Raw genomic sequence first — 25,935 nt, 5'->3', positions numbered from 1 at the left:
GACTTTTATCACAAAGGGTTGGATTTACAGGTTGAACATGGTTACTCATGACTTATTTATGTATTTATTCATTTTGGCTTTAGAACATTCACTTTTTTGTTCTTAGATGAGAAATTTGTCACTCCCCCTGGTTCTCATTTCACTTTCTCTTGTGTCTGGTAGCTTTTGTGGGGAAGCAGGGGGTGATTTTCTATGTAGAACAGACCTGATGATTCTGGGTAGAGAATAGTAAACTGGACCAGAAAGAGAAGGCTTGGAGATAAGAATGAAGTAATTTTAATATATAATATAGGTAAACAACAAGGTCCTACTGTATAGCACAGGGAACTATATTCAGTATCTTGTAATAACCTATAATGGAAAAGAAATATTATAAATTTTATAAAATATATAAAACTGAATCACTTTGCTGTGCACCTGAAACTAACACAGCATTGTAAATCCACTCTACTTCAAAAACAACACAAAAGAAAAGAAAGAAATTGAGGGCCAGAGAAATGAAGTGATTCGCCCAAGTTTACTCAGTTAAGTAGCAGAAGTAGTTCTCTGCTTCTTCTAGTACTTCACAGCAATCTCATGTATCTCCCAAACTCCTTATTCTACCAACATCCATTGCCAAGTTTTCTATCGTAGTTTGCTTCCTGTGACAATACTTTTAGCCAAAGGGTCTAGACAAAAATAAGAGAATTAACTGGATATAAAATTGCAGGGCAGGTTTAGGTGAAATTAGAAATAATATACAGCTAAAAGGTTGTAACTAAATGAAATTCATGACCATTTTAAACCAGCTTTTCCTCCTTTATATTTTTTTTAAAGTAGAAATGGGTGAGTAAAGCTCTAGCTTCTGTGCTTACTACTACAGAGTTCAAATCCATGGAACTCTAGTGTAATTAAAAATTAAAATGACCTCAGTGTTTTTCATGGAAATAAAAAGACCTCATGAATAAAGAATTACTGTTATGATAAAAAAAAGAAAACAAATGGAGAAAAAGGTTTTCATTCAGTAGAAGTGCTTCACGCTCTGGGGACAAAACAACCCCCCAATCACTTATAAGTGCCATCTCTCAGCATTAGGCATACTAGAAGCTCCGAGCTGGAATTCCCTTTCTAATGGGAAAATGGTCTTGAATGGGGGGAAGGAGGACGATGAAGGGATATATATGTCTTACTGAGGCCAGATGGAGAGAAAGGACTTTTGGAAGAGAAGAAGTCTCTTTCACCGAGAAGAGTTGTCAGGTCAGATATTGTCAGAGGCTGGAAAATAGCGGTGAACAGCTGGGAGTCACTTAGTAAGGCACCTCCCACCCAAGATAGACAGCATCCTGTGTGCATTATAGAGACATGCTATTAACCCAACTTGAAAGGAGTTTATACCCTGACTCGCAGTCACATCCTTTATGAAGAGAGTTTGATCAGAATGCGTTGGGGAAGGTGGGACCGTGGTTATAGGTCATAGCCCTAAGACACTGCTGCAGATACACTGTTGAGAGCAGACAACTCTGTTGGCTTAAGCCTTGGGTCAAGCCTGTTGCTCTTGCTTGAGAGTGCAGCGCTTCTGACTTACAAGAAGTGCCTTTACCTCACAATTATATGTTATTTTCTTTGGTTGTTCCTTGATTTGGCTAGACCTGATTTGGGTAGAAGACTGAAGAAATGCCCAGCTAAACTCATTTGAAGATCTCCCTTTTATCATTCTTCAGCTGCCTCTTTGCTTTCTTGTACTCTCTAGAATTTGGTAGTTGTGTCCAGCAGAGGAAATACACCATCGGCTTGAATGACAAACTGTCTCCCTTAGTCTCCGTTTGGGTTTGTAGTTGATTCATGACCTCATGCCTAGGGAAATCCTTTTGCAATCTATCAAGTTACTGCAGATTTTTCTCACAGCAAAATGAAGGCAGCAGAGCTACCCGATTCTGCTGGTTTTTACAGAGATTTCCAGCTGGTAGCTTTCATTTCCTCACCAGATCTAACTTCATACCTGGGTTGGTTGTGGCAACTCTGTTTTCTGAAGCCGTGATCAGGTGTCCCCTATGACCCCATTAGCAGATGTTTGCTGTGACGACCACATGAGCTGACGTCTTCTGGCTCCCCCTTCGCAGCCCTGGGGTCCCACCTCCTTGTCTCACGTACCTGGTACTCTCCATCCTCCATCCCCCACTCTGCACGCCTCCCCTGCAAGCAGCAGAATTACGGGAAACCCAAAGTACCTGTTCATCAGGAAAAGGAGGCCTTAAATTGAAGGGACACGGGTGAAGAAGAGGACCAAGACCCTTAAGGCATCAGGAACTTCAAGCTCTGGGGTGGACCACTTGGAGAAAATACATGCTCAGAGCCACGGTCTAATGAAATGCAGGAAAACAACTAATTCCAATTCCTGCCTTTCCCACTCCCTCCCCTTCACGTTTGTCTTCTCTCTCTCTTCCTCCCCTTCCCAGTTGTTCACATGCATTTGATTTTCACAGGGTCTCCGGGAAGCGTGCATGTATTTTTCTCATCTGTGTTCTGCATTCGCTTCAGCATTTTCCTTCTCTGCACAGGCTGAGCATCCGTCATCCTGTCGTTCATTCATGGATTCATTCATGGATTCATTTGTGCGTTTCAGGTACTGGGCACATACTTTGTTCCAGTCCCAGTGCTTTAAAACAATGCTAGCTAAGATTTAGTATTTTCTATTAGCAGGCCCTATATATACTAAGTGTTTAATAGGCCGAATACATTCACTGAACAGTCCCGACAGCTTATACCTGTTTTCCAGATGGAGTTTGGGGTTTCAGGAAAAAAAATAACTCATCCACGGGCAGCAGAGCCCAGGTTTGCACACAGCAGCTTGATGACAGACTCAAGCTGTGGCCTGTGCTTCCTCTTTCTAGGCCAGTGGTTCTCAGACTTTAGCTCCATCAGAATGACCAGGAGGGCTTTTTACAGCACACATTTCTGGGTCCCACTCCTAAAGTCTCTGATCCATAAGTCTGAGAATTTGCATTTCTAACGAGTTCCCAGATGGTATTAATGGGACCCCTCTACTTTGAGAACTGCAGCTCTAGGCTCCACTCCCCCTGAGTGCTCTCACCCCTGTGGTTCCAGTTGCTTTAGGAAAGGTGAAACGTGTGCTTGCAATTAATTTGCAGCTCGCATTTACCGCACCCATCAGTGGAAGGGCCAGGATGCCGTAGGGCTGCTTCTCCTGTGCTGAATCCGTATCTGTGACAGTGTCTCAGGTTCTACTCTTCCTTCAGTGCTTTTGGAGAGAAAGCTGTTTTGAATTGAGGTGCTGGTTGTTCCCATGGCTGGCTGAAGAAAATATCTCCTGCATCTCAGGATGTCCCAGCGTGCTGGGAGTGGAAGGCTTACAAAGAATATAGGCAAAGGAATCATCCCCCAAGTCACTGCTGCTCGATCTACTGGGTCAGAGTCTAGCTCCTCTGGAACATCATTCTGAATCTTGAAAGCAGATAGTAAAAACAGCAGCTGTACGGAGACCGTTTATTTATTTAATCCCTCACGTAAACACAGCGACGATGACGGATCATCACTTGGCTTGTCAACATGACCAAGCTCCAGCAGGGGCCTTGTCCTCATGTGAGCCCACTGGCCTTTTCCTGTGTCTGCAAACAGTGGCAAAGAGGAAACAGAAGGCAACCGTGAGTGAGGATGCGGTGTTGAGTTGCAAAACACGGATAAAACAATTGGCACTGCAATTCCCAGGACAAACAGGACCCTGCCAGATTGCAGAGGTGCAAACTCTAGCGGGGCAGTTCCATTCTCTGGCACCGAGGGCATGCACTTTTTGCAGCCTTGGGCTTGTCCTGCCTCTAAGGAAGCTATTTACAGTTTTGCACAGTGTGACAGTTTTATGAGCCAACCCGCTCATTTTTATGAGGGTCCCCGGGGTAAAGCAGTTATACAATCTTACACCAGCGCACCGACATCAGTGAAGTACAAACAATATAAACTAGGCCATCCAGGCCTGTAGAGAAGGCACTGCCAAACAGTCGTGATTTAAGTTCAGTTCAGCGGTGACCTGGCTCATTACGATAAGATAGAAGAATGAATAGCGCCTACTCAGGGAGAAGGAGTGAGTGAGTGGGAAATAAATAATTAATCGGGCTCCTTCCAGAAGCTGTATGTTGAAGGGACCGAAATCTTGGTATTAAAAAAAAAGGACCAAAACTCAATCACTAGGACGGTCTCTCAAATGCGGATTTGTTGGTTGAAGGAAATGACACCACCTTCCACCAAATATTTGGTCAGCACTCCATCATCAACGCAAAAAGGCTTTCAGGTCTTAATATGGCTTTCTGCGATAAACCAACTTTTCCCCAGTGAAACTGTCGAGAACTGAGGTCTCTGGCTGCGCTTGTGTTTACAAATGAGTTTGCTATGCTTTGACTCCATAAGAAGGCAGGGTTAATTATGAACCAGACTATGGATCTGAAATTTATCAGCAAGCTAAGTAGCTGGTGACTGCCCCAATCAGAGTCAGCTTCGAGGAAATGAAATGGGACTTATTTACATTTAGAGTGATGCCCAGCTTCTTAATCACCTCAAAGCATTTAAAAATTAACTTTCCTACCAACAGCTCAAGAGGCATAATGAACCCTGGGAGGGCGCTGGCGACTCTCGTTCCCTTCCGCTCTGGAGCTGCCTAGTCGTTATGTCAGCCTGTCTTCTTTGCCTGTGTCGTTTTGCTAAATCCTGGAAACTTTCTTTCTGTTTATTTGGTAAGTCTCCTGATAAAGCAGTTTTCTACAACCTCACCAAAATTGCTAGCGATTGCCGGGATAGCTGAGTGCATGGGCACAATAAGAGATGGGAATCATTGTGCTCAACTTTCTTCTATATGAAATGTTTCAGCTAAACTGGTCAGTTACCAAAGGGTTATTATGGATTACACGTGCTGGACAAGAGGGGTGACCCAAAACCCCAAGAAGAACTTTCATTTTTTATTTCATTTATTTATTTTTTTGCTTTTTAAAAAAATTTGTGGTACAACTGTTTTTTTTAATTTTTATTTTTTATTAGAGTATAGTTGATTTACAATGTTGTGTTAGTTTCAGGTGTACAGCAAAGTGATTCAGTTATACATATACATATACCCATGCTTTTTCAGATTCTTTTCCCGTATAGGTTATTACAGAATGTTGAGTACCCTGTGCTATGCAGTAGGTCCTTGTCAATTATCTATTTTATATATAGTAGTGTGTATCTGTTAATCCCAAACTCCTAATTTATCCCTCCCTCCCTCTTTCCCCTTTGGTAACCATAAGTTTGTTTTTGAAGTCTGTGAGTCTGTTTCTGTAAATAAGTTCATTTATATTACTTGTATCGAGACACCAGGCACTTCTCACATGGCCATGAGGTCCCTTTTAAATGAACACTAGTGGGACTTCCCTGGCTGTCCGGTGGTTAAGACTCCATGCTCCCAATGCAGGGGGCACGGGTTCCATCCCTGGTTGGGGAAGTAAGATCCCGCATGCTGCACAAGCCCTAAAACTAAATAAATAAAATAAATGAACACTAGTAATGACTGAATAAATGGTGGATTAGAAGTTGCTAGTCAACCAGTAGCAATGACCAGAGCAGCTGGGATGATAGATGCATGTATAAATGGCCATTTCCATCACATTTTAGTTTAACACAATCTGCAATTCAACTTAAAAATCTTATAATTTAGACCTGCAATCTCCAACTATTTCATAGTTGTGAAGTCAGCAGAGGAAGCTATGATTTGCTGGTAGACTGTGAGTGATGGTAATACCTCCCCTGCCCTCCTCAAAGAGCTGTTGGAAAGATTCCCAAGATTTTTGTCAACTTAGAGGGGCTGTGCAAACATAAGATATTTCGACATTCCATTATTTCATTCCATTATTCAATATTTTAACATGTTTACCCACTATTTGTTTTTGTTTTAAAAACTGAAACTGTATAAAACATCATCCCTTTAAAATCATTACGTTTTCTTTTTATGTAATAATCTGAAATGCAAAAACCTTATTTGAAAGAAGACTATTGTTTTCTAGAAGAAATTAATGAAAAAAGTGGACCTCGTTGCAGCATTATCAGAGTGCCTTTTTGGTTAGAGAGGAAAGAAGGAAATATTTACATTTAAAGGACTTGTGTGCTTTCTATTTAGGAATCCAACGTGGTATGAATTTAGGTAGAAGTGAGCCACCATCCTCCTTGCTAATTACAGCAGCTAAGAGGCCAAGGGATAGGTTCTTGGAGTTTCAACGCTGACCACAGAAGCAGGTTTACCTAATATGGCGAAAGGAGGGATACCCAGGTTCTAAGGGGCTCTTCTTGAAAAATAAGCAGAAGCCGGTGACTCTAGATCTGTGTCTTTATTAGAAGCAGAATGCCCTGTACCTACTGTTCATATTGTGCAAATTCTGCTAGAGGAAGATTGGCAGCTCCACCTCCTGGGCTTTCCCGTAACAAGATGTTCATCTCTGGAGGCTCTCCTGGTGAGCCAAGGCATACATAAATCCATTCTAATTAAATATGCTGCTCTCTAGGGGGAGATGCCTTCATTAGAGGACTTATTTCAGGGGAATATAGATATGTGCATATCTATATTTTAGTGATAGACACCAGTGTCTGTTTGCAAGCAAGCGGCTATACCATCCCCCCCTTTTTCCTCTCATCTTCCATCTTGCTATCTGGAGACTCACACAAAACAAATCCCTTGGGATTGAACATACTTTCGAATATATGAAGTTAAACCCTTCTCAGACACATGCATCTTTCCATTAGGAGTACAATGAGAAGCTTTCTACAACTCTACATTTGATGGTGCCACCTCTAATTGAAGCACCTGGTCCAATTAGGGCTTAATGAGTGCTTTCTGATGATAAAGATAATGAGGGGTTTGCAGGCACAACCAAAAAGCATTACTTTTTTTTTTTTTTAATATAGTCCAAAGGAGAAAAGCAAACCTACAAGTTAGTGGTCAAAATATTGTCCTCCTCTTACTTGTTTTTAAAAATGAAAATTACTATCAAATCTTAAACAGAAAGTTAGACTCAAACCCCAAACTGACTCATTAACCAGACTCTGCTTCAGAAATAGAGGAGATAAGAGAAGACCCTAGAAGAACAGAACATGCTGGGGAGGAATTTTGCCTCTCCGGAGGCACATGTAAATGTGAGCGAGATCCTGGGCAAGACATGGCAGGGAAGTTCAGGTCAGCTGAGTTTCCCTCTCACCTGTGTGACGTGATGAGTCACCAGACCTTTGTAAAGTACCATCAGCCTCTAATCCAAGGATAGTCATTGTAGGATACAAGGTATTGGACAAGACAGAGAAATGAACCAAGCATTACACATTAAAACAATTTCTACATGTAATTATATTCATAAGACTTTGGAGTTACTTATCTCATTTAATATAATGGCCTAAAGGTCCATCCATGCTGTTGCAAATGGCAGAATTTCCTTTTTTTTATGGCTGAATTATGTATCACACTTTTTTATCCATTCATCCATTGATGGACACTTAGGTTACTTTCCTATCTTGGCTGTAGTAAATAATGCTGCAGTGAACGTGGGGGTACAGAGTGATTTCATTTCCTTAGAATAAATACCCAGAAGTAAAATTGCTGAATCATATCATAGTTCTATTTTTAATTTTTTGAGGACCCTCCATACTGTTTTCCACAGTGCCTGCACAAATTTACATTCCCACCAACAGTGCAGGAGGCGTCCCTTTTCTCCACATCCTTGCCAACACTTGTTATTTCTTCTCTTTTTATAATAGCCATTCTAATAGGTGTCAGGTGATATCTCATTGTGGTTTTGATTTGCATTTTCCTCATGGTGAGTGATGTTGAGCACCTTTTATGTACCTGTTGTCCATTTGTATATCCTCTTTAGAAAAATATCTATTCAGATCCTCTGCACATTTTTTAATTGGATTTTTAAAAATTGAGTTGTATGAGTTCTTGATGTATTTTGGATATTAACCCCTTATCAGATATATGATTTTCAAATATTTTCTCATTCCATAGGTTGCCCTTTCATTCTGTTGATGGTTTCCTTTGTTGTGCAGAAGCTTTTTAGTTTGATGTAGTCCCACTTGGTCATTTTTGTTTTTGCTGCCTTTGCTTTTGGTGTCAAATCCAAAAAATCATCACCAAGATGGATGTCAAGGAGCTTACCCAACATGTTTTCTTCTAGGAGTTTCATGGTTTTAGTTCTTATGGTCAAGCCTTTAATCCATTTTGAGTTGATTTTTGTGTATGGTACAAGATAGTGGTCCGGTTGCATTCTTTTGCATGTGACTGTCCAGTTTTCCCAATACTATTTATTGAAAAGACAGTCCTTTCCCCACTGTATCAATATATTCTTGGCTGCCTTAACATAAATTAGTTGAACATGTAGGTGTGGGTTTATTCCTGGGTTCTCTACTCTGTTCCATTAATCTATGTGTCTGTTTTTGTGCCAACACCATTCTGTTTTGGTTACTATAGTTTTATAATATAGCTTGAAATCAGGAAGTGTGATGTTGCCAACCTTGTTCTTTGTGCTCAATTTCTTTGGCTATTTGGTATGTTGTGTGGTTCCATATAAATTTTAGGATCGTTTGTTCTATTTCTGTGAAAAATGCTATTGGATTTTGATAAGGATTGCATTGATACTGTAAATTGCTTTGGTTAGTAGGGACTTTTTAATAATATTAATTCTTCCAAACTGTAAGCGTGGAATATCTTTCCATGTATTTGTGTCTTCTTCAGTTTCTTTCATTAGTGTCTTATAGTTTTCAGTTAGAGGTCTTTCACTTCGTTGCTTAAATTTATTTCTAGGTATTTTATTCTTTTTGATGCAATTTCAAATAAAATTGTGTGTGACGAATACTCCCCTGAAGGATGGGATAAGGGTGGCAAGCCGAAGGGGACCAGAGATGTGGGTTAGGGTGGATAAATGAGGCTGCTCAGACCGGGATCCTGTTTTAGGGGAGGTCCCAAATAGAGTGGTAACCTTATTTCAGGAAAAAAATTTCCTACAACTCTCCCCGCAGTAGTCTCTCTTGGAGAAGCATCTGTTGGGGGAGGCATGGGAGGTTGTATGGGGAAGACTTCGGGCCCAGTTTTACAGTGGTCTGACCTCAGTGTGACAGGGACCTCTCCTTCTACTATTTGTTTCTTCTCTTGCTCCCTGGTTAGATGCTAAATCAACTTGGCAGGAACATTATGTTTCTGTTCATTTGCTAGAGCACTGGGCACACAGAGCATACTTGATACGGTTAAATGGTGATACTGTGACAAAAGACACAGACGTGAGCTGGGGCTGGCAGGCAGAAAACCAGTGGGAAGTAGGAGTCGGAAAATGTATACAAGCTTGGGCAAATCACTCACCTTTGCCATTAAGTGGCTTCCAAAATATACTGCGTCTTGTGACAGATTTGAATGGGGCATTATTCATGAGAGGCAAAATATGTGCAAATTGCAGCAAAATCAAGCTGTGAACATAGGAAATAGCGTTCAGAGGAGCCAGTGAGCAACCTGATGGTGTGAGGACCCCAGAGCAGCTGGGAGCTGCGGTGTCATCACCCCCGGGACCTGCCACCTTAGCTCGGCACTCAGGGTGGCTGCAGGTGGAGGATGGACTTGAACTGTGGGCTGGATACTGTCTTCTCTGGGCTGCCCTTTGTTCTTTGCTCTCATCCAGGGGCAAGGGATGGTGGCTTTTGTTAACCAAAACACAGGATAAAAAAGTAACGAGATTTAAAAGAGATCGTTCTGATTAGCTGCGAAAGCAGATGTGCTGCCATCAAAGAACGCAGTCATTTGAAAATGCGTTTGCGTACCCTTCACATCCACAGCATAGCAGTTTGGGTCACTTGCCTTTGGGAATTTAAAAGTCTGCACACTGAGAACATCAGGTAACCAGGAACTGGGTGAATTTCTCCGAAGACCTGAGTAGTGCATTCTCCCCAGACCCCACGGTTGGGTGCTGACTGGGACAGCCCATGTGCCTTGGGACCTCAGCCTGGCTCTGCAATAAAACAGATGGTACAGCAGAGTTGATCAAGCCCCGTGGTAGGGGCCAAGGATACGGGGGACTGTAGACCCTGCAGGGGCTGCCTCTCATGCTGCCCCACTAGGGACCTCTAAGGACCACAGTCCCAGGCCCATCCCGTGGGTGTCCGGCCCGGGAGGAGCTCTTGGGAGGGAGTGCAGGGCAGCCTCACAAGGCATCTGAAATGGGGCGGGTTCCTGCTTTATGGGGAGGGCTGCACAGTGAGACCTACAGTCGGGTTTGTAGGGTGGCGTTGGCCCCGGGTGCCAGACCCCCAGCCCAGCTCCTACCACGTTTCTCTGGTAGCCAATCACCTTCATGAACGAGGACCCCCGGGCAGCACAAGTGACCCCCAAGGCCTCCCAGCCCTGCCTCCTTCAGTGCCTCGCTTAGAGCTACCCCCCATCAGCTCGTGCGGCAGTGGACCCTAACAATTCCCTACATTTGAAGAGAGAGCTCTTGAGACTTTCTAAATCCCCTTGCACAGTTATTTGATCTTCGCGGCCACCTGCAATGGTGGATCATGTCTGTGTTAGGGGTGAAGATGCCAAGATGGGAGGGACAGAGAGAGAGAGAGCTTCCTTGGCGTGTTTGCTGCGGATGACGCACGGCTTGAACCCAGGCTCCTCTCACCTAGCCCGCGTGGCTGCCTTGGGCCCGTCTCCCCGGGGCCCTGCGCACGGCAAGGCCTGGGCAGCGCAGCATGGGGTAAGGTCCGGTTCTGCAGCCAGGCGGCCCGGTGAGCACCCAGCTTCACTGTGGACCAGCTGTGCGACCGAGCTGTGTGTTCACCTCTGTGCCTCCGTCTCTATGTTTAAGCAGGGCTGGAGCTAGTGCTCACGTCAAAAGTCGTATAACACACACTTGTTACTGCAAGTAAAGTGCCTATGACAATACAAGCTGTATTTTGGTGCTTACTATGTGCTGGCACTATGCTCCGTACTGTATGTGCATTAATTCATTGCAGCATCATAACAAACCTAGGGGATAAGTTATTATTCCCAGTTTAGAGAAGAAACAGGCGCAGAGAGATGAAGCAGTTTCTCAGTGGTGGAAAGACCAGGGGGCCATGCTCTTAACCACAGCACGAGGCTTCCTTTTCAACAGGGCTTGGCTTCTGCTAAGCACTCAAAACTCTTTAGCCGTGAGGTGTATGATATCAGGGTCCTGCCACCCAGATGCCTCTATAGGTTAGTTCCCTGTGGCCAGACCACCACAGGCAGGACTTCAGCTGAAATGCAAAGTCCCCCTGGACGGCTTACGCTAAAACCTAACTCTCTTCTAGCCTTAGTGTCGGTGAGACGGGAGGCTGTTTCTGAGGTCAGTTTGATGGGGGAGAGGGGGAGAGCTCCTGAGGACATTTTGCTCAGAGAGGTAATGAGGGACATTGTTGCCGGTGGGGATGTGGCTGAATGAGGTAGAGATTTTGTACAAAAGGGGAACGAGGACTCTTCTGCTTAGGATTTTTCCCAGCTGCTAAAATGATCCGTATTGGAGGGCCTCATTAGGGTTCATTTTCTGAGCACTCTTTTCACGAATTGCTTTAGCGCTGTTATGTGATGGGAACCACAGACTAATAGGGCTTCTTTGACAGACGAGGAATTCAGAGTATGGAGAGGCCGTACAACTAGACAGTAAAATCCAGCGCCAGCGCCCAGCACCCTGCCTTCCCAATGCTAAACCTTATGAGGAGGTTCTGCCTATGACCTTGGCAATAAGTTGAACCCTTCGGTGTTGAGCCACCTCCTTGGCTCTGCATGGGGGTGCAGGGGTCAGGCTCTTCCTTGCTGGTTTTGGTACCAAGCTGAACCTTTCTGGTGGAGGGCTTTTGCCATTTCACTGCAGCTTCCCATCTTCTCTCCTGAAACTGAGTTCAGAGATGCTTCCCTGCCTTCCAGGTACACAGGGAGGGTTAATTAGGTAATGTTTGCACTGGGCTTTGAAGATGAAAGCACCACACAATTGTCATTACAGAGCATCTCTTCCAGGAGCCAGGAATGCTTCTACTCTGGGGACACCTGACTTTGACTTCACATGCATGGCTCACTTGAGGATAAAACTTGTCAGGCATCGGTGAATTAATGCTAGTGTGTAGAGCCTGGAGGATCAAACGGTCAAAACAAACAACAGGCACTGAGAAGCCCTCAGATCATCAGGAAGCAGCTGCCAGGGGCCTTGTGATGGCAGGAGCCCGCTCATTGGGCTGCCAGCCGCCGGGCAGCATTTCCATCACCGGGCTCAGCATGGGAAACGTGGGTCAGTAAGAGGACATCACGGCTCCAGAGGCCAGAAAGTGCTGAAACAGACCCAGACAGGAGAGGCAGCAAATGACATTTTGGAAGAGCAGTGGTGGGGCCTGTCATGGGAGGGGGTTATGTAGAGTGAAAGACCCCCCTTACTCTGTTTGAACATTATTTCAAGAGTCCCCCGTTGGGGTCCCTGCCTCTTGTGTGAATCCAGTTCATGTTCCTTCCGCTGTCAGGTTCATTGCACTTCTCAACATGGCTCATCTATGGCTTGTAAACCTTCGGTACCATCCTCTTGCCTAGAAAATGAGATCTAAACCCTTCCTATGACCTTCAAGACGCTGTCTTCTGCCTCCTGTTGATTTTCCTGGTCATTTCTCTCACACACTTCCTTGGGTGGGAACTCTCTCCCACACCCGTCCATGGCACTGAACACAGGATAAAACGCCTGCCCTTCCCAGCACCTCCACCCACATGAATCCTGGACATTCAACCCAGTTCCTGGTTCCTTACTGACTCTCTCTGATTGTACAGGTCCCAGGAGCTCCCTCTTTTCAGTCAGTTCTGTTTGCTGTTCAAACCTATTGCACTTACCTGTGTTTTCTTATATTGGCATACAGCTGTTTGTATGAGTATTTCCTATATTGCTATTTGCACAGCAAAATCAGGGAGGCCAGGGGTTGTTTCTCACATTCACAGAGAGCACGGGGTCATCGAGTTTTAAACTCCACAAGGGGAGGCGTATCCCCAACACCTAACATAGTGCCCGACAGTCATTGGGTACCTTTCCCAGTTATCCACGGCCTAGGAACAAATCACCCAAACTCAGTGGTGTAAAATAAGAAGTCTGGTGTGGCTCTGAGAAAAAGGAGGCATTGAGAATAAATCTGAGTTCTCTGTCTCAAGGGTTTGGGTGGCGGGTGACGCCATTCGCGTCCCGGGCACCCGGAAACAGAGCAGGACTGCAGGGAAAACAGTCAGGGCAGCACCTGGCCCGTCGTAAGCATCTCTGGGGACACAGTTCTCCTGAGGCAAAGAGGTGTGCAGGTGTGCACTTAACAGCATCTCCCTATCAGTTCATCACATTAGAGGAGTTTTGGCATCGTCATCCCCTTTGGCTTTTTCCATCATTCCTTTAAACCCGGTCACTCAAGAGTGAGGTCAGACCCTCAGCGCGGTCCACACGGGGGAGCTGGTTGGAAACGCGCTCTCCCCAGCTGCACCTCGGCTCTGCTGGACTGAACCCACCCCCAGGTGAGTCACCTGCACGGCGAGGTTGCAATTGCTCTCTCCTCCTCCGCCTGCGCCTTCAGTGACTATTGAAATCTCAGATGGTCTTTCTCTGTCCCGACGAGGGCTCTGTGCTGCTCTCGTGGGAAGGAGAAACCTCCCGCTGGCTTCGCTCTCCGCTGCAGGGGGCTCGGGGTGGCTGCTGGAAGGAGGGGAGCTCTGTGTGAAGATGCTGGGACAGCGCCCAGTAGCCATTTCTCCCAACCGACACCGCAGCCTGGAGGCCCTGCGCACCTCTAAAGGTGGTCTTCTACAAGGAGTATCTTTGCACCTCCAAGACTTTCTTCCCCTGAATCCTTGTATAACTGGGACAAAACGGCCGCCAGGAAGACCCTCTCATTCACCTTAGGTTTGTGGCTCACAGAACGCCTGCCTTTATTTCTCAGTATCTTCGGTAACTAACTCATCTCAGCAGGGTGGGCTGAAGCCTGCTAGCTTCAATTTCCAGGCACCTTGACTCAATTTGTTTTTTTTTTAGTACACTTCCAGGCTCTTCTTGCCTCACATAAATAGATGTGTCATTTCTTACTAAGGAATGACTGCTTTTCTCGGTACTGACCTGCGGGCCACTGGAGTCAGTACGATTATTTTATTTTGACCGTTAGGGGATCGAGCTGTGCCGTCTGTTGGGTGGAGTTAGGGATACTGATTGTCGACGCCAAGGCTAGCTGAGCATGTGGTGTGGTCTCCTCTCCTGCGGCACAGCTGAGAGGGAAGCTGCTCTCTTTCCAAACACCCACGAAAGTATCCGGATCTGAGACGCTTTGGACGTCAGTCTCACTAGGCTTGGTTGTTTAGGTTAGGTCGTTATTCTGTAGCACAGCTGGGAGGACACGGGAAACTTCTAGCTGGGAGCCTGGCTTCTGCCTTGGCAAATAATGGCAATGAATGTAGCAATTTCTCTCTTGGGTAGAAGATCTGGATCTAATAAGCAATCCACTGGCTGGCTTGCAAGATCCCAACAAATGTCTGATCCCGGATCCAGAATTCCTTATAGTGAACAGAAAATAACCTCTATGTCATTTTAGAGGTTAAGAATTTTTTTTAAATGTATAATGACAAGTCCTCAGCGGAGGTGACTTCCTATTTCTTGGCAGGCCATGCCTAGCATGTGCCCTTTGTCATTCTAGTTTTTGAAGAAATGGCGTTGTCTAAAAAAATTAAAAAATCAAACTTCTGATCTTCTTAGTACAATTCCATTAAAGTTATGTTGCAAACAATTTCTCTTTCTATGACACACCTAGCTATTGGAATTTCATGATGACTTTTAAAACATTGGCTTAGGATCATTAAAGCCAACAGCATTGAAAATAGCTTACAACTTTCAAAAATAGTATAAAAGTTTAACACATCATCTCCCTAACACACACACACAGTGTAATTCTGCACAAAGTCAGCTGACTGGGTGGCGATTTAGCATAAGGTCCTCCTTCTCAGGCCTGCTTGGACTGAACTCATTCCTCAGTGCCTAAGCTCTTAGCTCACATGCAAATACCTGCTTCTAGAGAGCTGAGGCTTGTGTTGCTTTGGGCCCTAAATTGATTGCTGAAGTTACAGGATTGAAATGCCTCGGGTAAAAAATTGAGTCAAAAGAAAAACATTAAGTCGACAGCTCTGTAAAGCCTGCTGCCTGACAGCCGGGGACGCTCCAGGGATGGAGGAACTGCAGCAAGTAAGGTCAGCAGAATTAACACTCAATTACCCCTGACGTTGAAAAGGATGAAAGGCTGTCCAGGGAGGTTGCCCCTCCTCCAGACAAATTTCTGACTTCAGTGAATTTTAGGTTAACCCCTTTCTGTACACTCACCGTACATGAAAGACAGGTCATTTATTTTCTCCTCCCAGCCCCATTTTAAACTGTTCTCTTTATTATTTGTAACTGTTGTGACCTCTAAGCACACACAATTGTATTAATACTGCTCCTTGTTGTGTCAGTTAAAAGATGTCTTCCAATTGCAAACCTTTTAAGTGTTCCTCTTGTCTCCCAGTGGCATTGGCTCTCATAGGGCGCTGATTCCCATAAGCCTAGTGAGCATTCTCCTTCTGCATATGAATACCTATGAAAAATACATGTTTCCCGTATCCTCTGAACTTGATCTTAATAGGATTGTACTAGGTACCAGGTTGAACTTACATGTTTGTTCACAACATTGTTTTCCAGCTCCGTTCTTGGTAATGAATCATTTGTTGACCTCTGAATAATAATACGTACATAAACCCCACTTTGAAAATATTTCCCCCTTTTTTTGCTACTCTAACAATCTTTATACGTGTCTCTGTGCTTATCGAGTTCTCTGGAGGTACATAGCTGGAAATTCCTGTGCTATAGGGCGTGTACTAACACAATTTTACTACATACTGCTAGACTGCTCACCAAAATGGCTGTCGTAAATATTTGCAGAGTCGCTAGCACATGTGAGAATGACTGTTTCCCGTCAAGCTTGCTGACATTGCTATTATCTGAATATTTATTTTTTTTGTCAGCATGTCTCTAAATTGATGCCTGTATTTTGGAATTCTCTGGTTACCTACTAGTAAGGACACATACCTCTTCATATCAACCATACCATTCCTACTTCAGCAATTTGAGCGTCTACAGTCTGTACATTTTTCTATTGGGTGGTTTCTTGTTTTTACTGATTTATAGGAGTTTCTTAACTATTCTGGGTATTAATCTTTTCTTGATTATATACATTGGAAATATCTTCTCTCCACTTATCACCTATGTTTTAACTTTGTCTATAGTGTGTTTAGCAGAGCAGAAATCTTTAATTTTGGTGTAAGCAGATCTTTCCATTTCCCCCCCTTTAGGTGCTTTTCCTGGCATACTTCAAAAAATCTTTCTTAATCTCAGGGTCATAAAGCTAGTCTTCTACTTTCCCCTCCCCCCTTTGCTTCTTTTATACTGAAATTTAAAAATTTTTCAATTGAAGTATAGTTGATTTACAATGTTGTGTTAGTTTCAGGTCTACAGCAAAGAGATTCAGTTATACATATACATAAAACTATTCTTGGGCTTCCCTGGTGGCGCAGTGGTTGAGAGTCCGCCTGCCGATGCAGGGGATGCGGGTTCGTGCCCCGGTCTGGGAAGATCCCACATGCCGCAGAGTGGCTGGGCCCATGAGCTATGAAAAAAAAAAGACCTATTCTTTTTCATATTCTTTTCCATTATACGTTATTACAAGATGTTGACTATAGTTCCCTGTGCTATACAGTAGGTCCTTTTGTTTATCTATTTTATATACAGTATTGTGTATCTTTTAATCCCCAAAGCCTTAATTTATCTCTCCCCCCACCCTTTCCCTTTGGTAACCATGAGTTTGTTTTCTGTGTCTGTGTGTCTGTTTCTTTTTTGTAAACAAGGTCATTCGTATCATTTACTAGATTCCACGTATAAATGATATCATGTGGTATTTGTCTTTCTGTCTGACTTACTTCACTTAGTAGGATACTCTCTAGGTCCACATACTGAGGTTTTAAACCCATCTGAATTTATTTTTGCTTGTAGATTGAGATAGGGCTAGAATTGCATCTTTTCATTACAATGAGCTCATTTTGCCAGCACTATTGAACATGATCCATGTTTCCTCTGCTTGTGTGTGATGCCACTTCTATCACAACTCAGTCTGGTATGAGTCTGGGTCTGTTTTTAAATTCTCCATTCTGTTCCATTGCTCAGTTTTTTAAATAACTGGACCAGAAATATAATCTTTTAATCGTTACAGCATGTTCCATGCCTTAATATCTGGTAGAGTAATTCTAACTACATGGCTCTTGTTTTTCAGACTCCAGCTGGAATTTTGGTTAGAGCTGCATTGGTTTAATATGATCCTGGATAGTTATTTGCCTTCTATGTCTGCACATGTGGAATATACTGTCTCCAAACAGCACAATGACTCTGCAAAGTTAATTTCAAAAGGTCTACATTTCTAGAGAAAGAATGAATTTCTGTGCTAAATCAAGCTTTCAATTTTGTAGTTGAAATCCTGTGATGATGGTTTTAGGAGCCCTTCCCTCACGGGTCCTCATTCATTACTGCATGCATTCACCCACTTGCCAAACAAAAACTGAGCACCCTCTGTGTATGTAGCACAATGCTAAGTGTTGTCAACAAGTATTTCCACCCTCCTACTTCACTCACATGTTTTAGACAAATCAACTGTACTCCTTCATTGTAAAAGGAGTTAATGACTGCTCGGACAAGGAGACTTTGGGGCATCCTTGTTTTGTGTTAAATACCTCTGCATGTGTATCTTAGAAAAAGGTGTTGACACTGTCATGGATTAATGTTGAAAGATTTGGACCCAAATGCTGGCCCATGTTCTCTGGAGGTCTGGACTACAGTCTCCATTCCGCTACCAATTCACAGGTCACTTAAGTGACCCGAGCCTCTGTTTCCTCACTTGTAAAATTAAGACATCGGACAGGGCGGTTTCTACGGTCTCTTTCGTCTCTTGAATGGATTTGTGAGTCCTTGGCAAGCAGGGCGTGGGAGTTGTTTGGTTCTACAGGCAAGCGTGCCCACGGGCCTGGGTAGTGAGGGGCCTGATGTTGAGTGGGGTGCTGTCCTGAGGGGGCAGAGGTGGAGCTGAGCTCTGAAGGGGTGCGAGGTGGGTCACTGAAGGATCTTGGAGGTGGGATCACGGTAAAGACACAAACCACAGGTGTGGAGGATGAAAGGTAAGTGTCTCTGCTTGAAATATACCTGAGCTGAGGTTGGAGGTCAGCGAGACAGGTGAGGGTGTCAGTTGTTGATACACCTTAAAGTCATGAATGTTCATGATATGATTCTTCATAATAACGTGGGCCCTCTCTCTACAGACACGGTATAGAGGGAAGTCATACGGGATCCATTTGATCTTCAGCATCCCATCCTTGGCATATGAAGAGTTGTTAGCTTTCTTTTGCACATGAAACAGAGGCACAGAAGTTCCTCTATCAGCTTGTTATGATGGGGCTGACGCTCGGCCCATATGCCTTCTGACTCCAAGATCCCTGTAATTCCACCTCACCACGTGCATGGACCAGAGTTTTAATTTGCTGAAATAAGCATCTAGGAAGGGCCTATGGCTTCTGTACCCAGGGTCTCAGAATGAGCTATCTTAAACCTGGTGGGTTTCTTTGACTGTCTTCAGCAACCAGGGTTCTCATGGATGTCCCCCTGATTAAGGAAGGATACTCCACCACCCCCTTTAAAATATATCTCAGCTTATATCTGTTGTTGACGTAGACCTGCCACCCCTAGGGCTTTTTTTCTTTTGTTATTTTTCTTTTATTATTTTTAAACATCTTTATTGGAGTATAATTGCTTTACAATGGTGTGTTAGTTTCTGCTTTATAACAAAGTGAATATGTACATATACATATATCCCCATATCTCCTCCCTCTTGCGTCTCCCTCCCACCCTCCCTATCCCACCCCTCTAGGTGATCACAAAGCACTGAGCTGATCTCCCGGTGCTATGCGGCTGCTTCCCATTAGCTATCTATTTTACATTTGGTAGTGTATATATGTCCATGCCACTCTCTCACTTTGTCCCAGCTTACCCTTCCCCCTACCCGTGTCCTCAAGCCCATTCTCTAGTAGGTCTACACCTTTTTTTTTTTTTTTTTTGCGGTACGCGGGCCTCTCACTGTTGTGGCCTCTCCCGTTGCGGAGCACAGGCTACGGACGCGCAGGCTCAGCGGCCATGGCTCACGGGCCCAGCCGCTCCGCGGCATGTGGCATCCTCCCGGACCGGGGCACGAACCCATGTCCCCTGCATCGGCAGGTGGACTCTCAACCACTGCGCCACCAGGGAAGCCCCGGTCTGCATCTTTAATCCCATCCTGCCCCTAGGTTCTTCATGACCATTTTTTTTTTTTTTTTTTTTTAGATTCCATATATATGTGATAGCATAGGGTTTTACACTCTCCTGACCTCTCCAGATCAGGTGGGAAAGGGCAGCACGGGAAAAACACGTCCGAATTCCTTTCTTCATGTTTGTGTGCCTGTGCTTTGCAGCTTCCTGACTTCATGGCATTAGAAGAGTTCAGTTAGCATACAATTGACATCTTTTCCAGTAAATGGCTAAGACGGGCTCCTTTTTTTAACATAGCCTAATGAAAACAGGTGGAGACAGACTCAGAGCCTGGTGAAGCTCTCCAGGTGTTCAGGAAGCCAGGCTGGGAGCTGGAGATGTACCCAGGAGCCTCATCCAGGGCTTGGGGCTTGTCTGGTGATTCACTGTCCAGGACACACAAGGAGGTTCTGTGGGTCTGTGTTTCAGAAGGTTCTGATTCCACGTCCCTAGAGTGGCAGGGATTCTGTCTGCATTCATTAGAACTTTGGGTGCCTTCAATTTAAAGTTTAATTTTTTTTTCTTTCAAGATAAAAAGATTTCATTTTTTCTTCCCTAATTCAAGATCCTTTCTTTTTAAACCACACTAACTTTCAATATCCTAAGAAAGAATTTCCCAAGAAAATAAAAGAGAAATAAAACGAGAGAGTTTGCAATTCGTTGCTTTAAGTTTCTAAAATTTGTTAAGTTGGCTAGAGTCGCTCTTAGTTACCTTTATATTGCCAGAATCATTGCTGAAGCCCCCAGGTACCCCAAGGGACAAAGGAAAAGGGAGCAACGTTGCTTTCTACTATGAAAAAGAGACATTTCATGCTGATGACAAAAAGGTGCAATTTTATGATATGGTTATATGGGATTTTTTGGCAAAACTAGACTTTTGGTAGCATGAAAGGGTTTAAAAAATTGCTGACGCCCATCAGCAGAGATTCTGATTTATTGCTATTAGGATGCACCAGGTGATTTAAATGCACTACAGGGCTGAGAGCTACTGAGCCTGCCTAGATCTTTCTGACCTGAAGGTGCTTATTTTGTTAGGAACTCGGTGTGAAAAGGAGACAGACCAAGCCGGACATTCCTGTTCATTAAAAACTTACTATGAATCTTATGGTTTATTTTATTTTACTTTTTAGTTAATGGAAGAGTTTTAGATTTACAAAAAAAAAATTGAGCAGATAATATAGAGAATTCATATATATCCCCCTGTACAGTTTTCCCTGTTTTTAACATCTTACGCTGGTATGGTATACTTTTTATAATTAATGAACGATATTGATACATTATAATTAACTAAAGACCATAGTTTACTCAGATTTCCTTAGTTTTTATCTAATGCTCTTCTTTTGGTCTCCGAATCCCATCCAGGATACTGCCTTACATTTAGTCAAGGTTTTTCTCAGCTGTGACAGTTTTTTAGACCTTGCTTATTTTGGGTGGTCTTGACAGCTTGGAGGAGTACTGGGCAGATATATTGTAGGATGCCCCTCGATTGGAATTTGTGTGATGTTTTCCTTATGGTCAGCCTGGGAATATAGGTTTTGAGGAGGAGAGCACAGAGGTAAGGTGCCATTTTCATCACATCATAGCTGGGGTACATAGTATCATTGTGGACGTTGACCTTGACTGCCTGGTTTGAGTAGCATTTGCCAGATTTTTCCACTTTGAAGTTACTTTCCCTCCACTTTCCAGACTGTAGTCTTTAGAAGGAGGTCGTGAAGCACAGCCCCCATTGAAGGAGCAGAGTTACGCCTCTACCTGCTTTAGGGTGAAGTACCTACATAATTTGTTTTCATGCATGAGAGATTTGTCGCTATTTCCCCCATTTATTAATTTATTCAATTGCTTGTCTATATCAGTATGGGTTTATGGGTATTTATTTTATACTCTGGATTATAATCCAATACTACTTTATTTTGTTGTTGAAATTGTCCCAGTGTTGGCCTTGGGGAGCTCTTTCACTTGACTCCTGTGTCCCTTTGACACAATCTCATCATCGTGGGCTTTTTTTTTTTTTTCTTTTTCTGAGTCCTACAGATGCTCCAAGCTCATCCTGTATATTTCCTGCCCCAGTCCTCAAATCAGTCATATCTTCAAGGTGCCCTGGTCCCTTTTACTGGAGAATGGTATTAGGATCCAAGATCTGGACGCTTATAGTTTATCTTCAAAGAAATTGAAATTATATTGGGTAGAAACTCTAACTCAATCAGCACGGTCTGCTAATGTCCTGCTCTGACTAACTGAATTTTTATTAACTGGCATTAAGTCATTCACACTATGACATTTTGGAGGAGAAGATTTGTCTTTAGTTGCTCCTCAGTTTATGCAAGTGTGAGTTGTGATATTTATTTGTGAATGACACCCCCTCAAACCCGTTCAGAAAGTGGACACAAGTGAGTCTGGGTCAGTAATACTCAAGGCTCACTCTATTATTTATTTTTAAGTTTTGTTTCTATGTGAATAAAACATACCCTTTTTCTACGCTCCTCAACTATAACTCCCAACAATGATAAAGGAGAACCACATGGAGTTCTGGGACCTTTTGGCTACAGAAAATTTGTGGTACTATTTTTGACACCTACCTTATATTTTAGTAAAACGTGACATCATATTAGTGTCACATGTTGCTGCTACATAGCTAGTAGAATTGTTTAACCACTTGGTCGTAACTCTGTGAAAATATACACACAGACCTGAAGAAAATATACCAAAATGCTGAGTGATGTTTGGCTTTATATGATGTATGTGACTTTTTCCATTTTTAAGTGAGAAAAAGTTTCAAAATTTTAAGAACCTATGCAAACTATTGTATATCGGATGGATAAACAACAAGGTCCTACTGTAGAGCATAGGGAACTATATTCAATATACTGTGCTAAACCATAATGGAAAAGAATATGAAAAAGAATGTATATTATATGTGTGTGTGTGTAACTTAATCCCTTCACTGTACAGTAGAAATTAACACAACATTGTAAGTCAATTAAATTTCAATAAAATAAATTGAAAAAAAAATTTAAGAACCTAAATGCAGATATCCAGGAGACCCGTGTTGGTTTCCTGCTTTCCGAGGTCCCACCCAGCTGTCCTGCCCCTTCCATCAGGATTTGCTCTCCTGGCGGCTCCTGTCTCCCACTCTGCCCTTCATCAACCCCACAGACCTCTGCGGGGCTGGAAATTTATTGTTAACCTCAGTATAATTTAGCATTTTCAAAAAGAGGTTATCAAATAAATTAATGAGCAGCTGGTGGAAAGTATAAAGTAAACATGTTATATCTGGCAGTTCTTGTATGACTTTTGCTGTCCCCATACCCACAGCTAGAGGAATTTATAAAGACACCACCAATGATCCCCTGTGACCTTGGACAAATGACTTCACCTCTGAGCCCTTGTTTCCTTATACTGAAAAATTAAAAACTTGAACTTGATAGGTCTCTAAAGTCATCTCCATATTTGACATGATACATTTAGTTCCACTTGCTTATTTTTCTTTTGTTGCCTCTGCTTTTGGTGTCAGATCCTAGAAGTCATTGCCAAGATCAATATCAGAAATAGACAAGGGGGGAGAGCTTCTGCACAGCAAAGGACACAATAAACAAAATGAAAGGGCACCCTATGGAATGGAAGAAAATGTTTGCAAACTGTATAGCCGATAAGGGGTTAATATCCAAGATGTATAAGAAACGTTTAAAATTCAATAGTAAAAAACCAAGTAACTAGATTAAAAAATGGGCAAAGAACCTGAATAGACATTTTTCAAAAAAAAAAAAAAAAACCCATACACATGGCCAACAGGTGTATGAAAATGTGCTCAACATCACTAATCATCAGGGAAATGCAAATCAAATCACAATGAGTTACCACCTCATAGCTGTTTGAATGGCTATTATCAAAAAGACAAGAGATAAGTGTTGGTGAGAATGTGGAGGAAACAGAACCCTTGTACACTGCTTGTGGGAATGTAAATTGGTGCAGCCACTATGGAAAACAGTATGGAAGTTCCTCGAAAAGTTAAAAATAGAGCTACGATAGACTCCAGCAATCCCCCCACTTCTGGATTTATATCCAAAGGAAATGAAATCACTATCTTGAAGAGATATCTGCACCCTCATGTTCTTGGCAGCATTATTTATTATAGCCAAGACGTGGAAACAGTTCAAGTGTTCATTGACAGATTAATGGATAAAGTTAATGTAGTTGACCCTACCATTGAACAACATGGGTTTGAACTGCACGGGTCCACTTATACATGGACTTTTTCAGCAAATACTACAGTACTACACGATCTGAGGTTGGCTGAATCCTCGGTTGTGGAACTGTGGACACAGAGGGCTTACTGTAAACTCACCTGAGGATTTTTAACTGCGTAGGGGTTGGAGTCCCTAACACCTGTGTCATTCAAGGGTCAACTGTTTATTATTCAGGCATGAAAGAAGGAAATCCTGCCGTTTGTGACAACGCAGACAGACCTAGAGAGTATTACGCTAAGAAAAATAAGTCAGACAGAGAAAGACAAATACTCTATGATATCACTTACATGTGGAATCTAAAAAAAGAAAGAAAGAAAATGATGTAAGGTGATGGATGTGTTAATTAAATATTGTAGGAGGCATTTCACTATGTTTACATGTATCAGACCATCACGTTGTACACTTAAATATATTGCAATTTTGTCAGTTGTATCTCAGTAAAGCTGGTAAAGACATAATATAGAAGAAAATTGAAAGAAAAATTTCCAAGTCTAGTGATGATAACAAGCTATTTTTCTTGCTCATTTATCCCTTATTAGGGCAAATGAGCAGCTTTATCTTCCTTTGACAGAAATTTTTAAGGCAGAAGTTTTTAAAAGATTTTTGCTTTTGGGACTATATCACTGCCACTAAGACTCAGAAAAGCAACTCATTAAATATAGATTTGATCTTTGAAGGTGATCTTTGAAGATCTTTGAAGGATCTTTAAAGATGATCCTTGAAGGGTTTGGGAAGCGTGTGTGTATGTGTGTGTGTGTGTGTGTGTGTGTGTACGCGTGCGTGCACGCACACCCCCACACCCAAGAGACATGATCAGAACTGACCTTTACAGAGAGTTCTCTCCTCTGTAGTATGGTAAATAGTTTGGGGGAAAAGTCACGTGGATCAGAGCCTCAAGGTCGCTGAAATAGACATTAAAGCCCAGACAGTGGCGTTGGAGACGTTTAGGAAGTCTGGGGACAGATTAGAGGTGGGGGATGAGTCAAAGGGAGGGGCCCAGGATTCGTCCTTATTCCTGCCTTGAGCTGACCGGTGACTTTCGGTGCTGAATCTTCGTCAAAGTAGACAGGGCTGGCGGATGACCAGATTCACAAACCAGGGCGGGGGTCCTAGTGAGGAGATGGGTATAGAAGATCATATAATAATGATTTAAGCGATTCTTGAAATTTTACTCTCAAAAATTTTGGATTTGATCTTAAGGTATTATTGCGAATTATTTTACAGAGTTACACACAACGTCTTTACATTTAGATCAGGGTCACTGTGTACAAGGCCGAGTGATGGGTAGAGGAGGGCAGCCAGAGAGCATCCTGTTTGTTTTTGAGTTGAGGAAACTGAGGCCAGAGAGCTACTCCGACTTCCCTCAGGGCCCCCAGTGACTTAGCCCAACTGCCTCTCAATTTCCTTATTCTCATTGCTCACAGTTTTTTTTTTTTTTGTTTTGTTTTTAACATTCCATTGAGTTGAGTTCAGGTTTGGGAAAATCCTATGAAGAAGAGCAAGAAGATTCCTCTTCCCCTGATTTTTACTGGGCATCCTTAAGCCTCCCTGGGGAACCGAAAGTTTGATGAGAATCCTTTCATGCCAACCCACCAGCTCTCTTTGGGGCCATAAGACTTTAACTAGAAACCAATATTTTATCTCATGTTTCAGACCCACACTCCAGAAATGTCTCATGTCAGCATGTGGCCTCCAGGCTGGGACTCTGAAACACATTTTTTTTTTTTTTTGCTGTGGAGGAACACTTAGAAATGTTCTATTTTGCTAGCAATATTTTGCTAGTATTGTGGAAGTATAACTATGGTCTAGAATTCTTTAAAATATTTGACTTTACGATATTTGCATTTTGATCCTAGTAAAATTATTCTGCTAAAAAGACATATGTATCTTCCTCTCTGGCTCTGCCTAATGTGGCAGTGTGTGGGAAGCAGAGATGTAATTCAGTGGAAAATGTGTTTACTTCCCCAATCTTTGAAATAATTCATATTTATCAAAAATTATAACAGTAGGGCTTCCCTGGTGGCGCAGTGGTTGAGAGTCCGCCTGCCGATGCAGGGGACACAGGTTCGTGCCCCGGTCCGGGAAGATCCCACATGCCGCGGAGCGGCTGGGCCCGTGAGCCATGGCCGCTGAGCCTGCGCGTCCGGAGCCTGTGCTCCGCAACGGGAGAGGCCACAACAGTGAGAGGCCCGCGTACCGCAAAAAAAAAAAAAAAAAAAAAAAAAATTATAACAGTAAATTATTATTCTATTCTTTCCCTTACTAGTACATATTAAACCCACAGAGTCAAGCCATGATAT

General features: G+C 43.1%; 1 long non-coding RNA gene across 1 annotated transcript in view; it reads left to right on the top strand.

The window, feature by feature from the left end:
* Window positions 1-4,597: 4,597 nt before the first annotated feature.
* LOC114903453 overlaps window positions 4,598-25,935 on the top strand; it is a 40,418-nt gene continuing 19,080 nt past the window's right edge. Inside the window, exon 1 of the long non-coding RNA XR_003795732.1 lies at window positions 4,598-4,721. This is a non-coding gene — a long non-coding RNA (uncharacterized LOC114903453). The remainder of the gene's footprint in view (window positions 4,722-25,935) is intronic.

Source organism: Monodon monoceros, unplaced genomic scaffold (assembly GCF_005190385.1).
Source record: "Monodon monoceros isolate NGI ecotype Baffin Bay Population unplaced genomic scaffold, NGI_Narwhal_1 Super_Scaffold_21, whole genome shotgun sequence".
Lineage (NCBI taxonomy): Eukaryota > Metazoa > Chordata > Mammalia > Artiodactyla > Monodontidae > Monodon > Monodon monoceros.
Note: the sequence above shows the minus strand (reverse complement) of the source record. Positions and strands in the feature narration are given on the sequence as shown.